The sequence below is a fragment of the Leopardus geoffroyi genome, chromosome C2, assembly GCF_018350155.1.
Source record: "Leopardus geoffroyi isolate Oge1 chromosome C2, O.geoffroyi_Oge1_pat1.0, whole genome shotgun sequence".
NCBI lineage: Eukaryota > Metazoa > Chordata > Mammalia > Carnivora > Felidae > Leopardus > Leopardus geoffroyi.
The window spans coordinates 83,174,920-83,175,196 of record NC_059333.1 but is presented as its reverse complement, the minus strand read 5'-3'; positions in this window follow the sequence as shown (position 1 = coordinate 83,175,196).

The window sequence follows — 277 nt, the reverse complement described above, 5'->3', positions numbered from 1 at the left end:
GCTCACTGCCTCCCTGCTTTATGGCCTACTCCCTCTGGAGAAGGGATATGGATAGGTGGGCAGTCTCCTTTCCAGAGCTGGCACTGTAACAGTTCCTGTACCTGGCACCCCTCTTGCCTCTTCCCCTGTCCAAGATTGTGGGAGTTGGAGGGTTACTTCGCTGTAGGATTGGACCCTTGAAGCAGACATGGTGGGATGTCCTGTTGCTTGGTAGGGGAGAAGAGAGAGACAAATAGCTGTGGGGTACCTTTAGACACACTGAACTCCTGGAAGAATG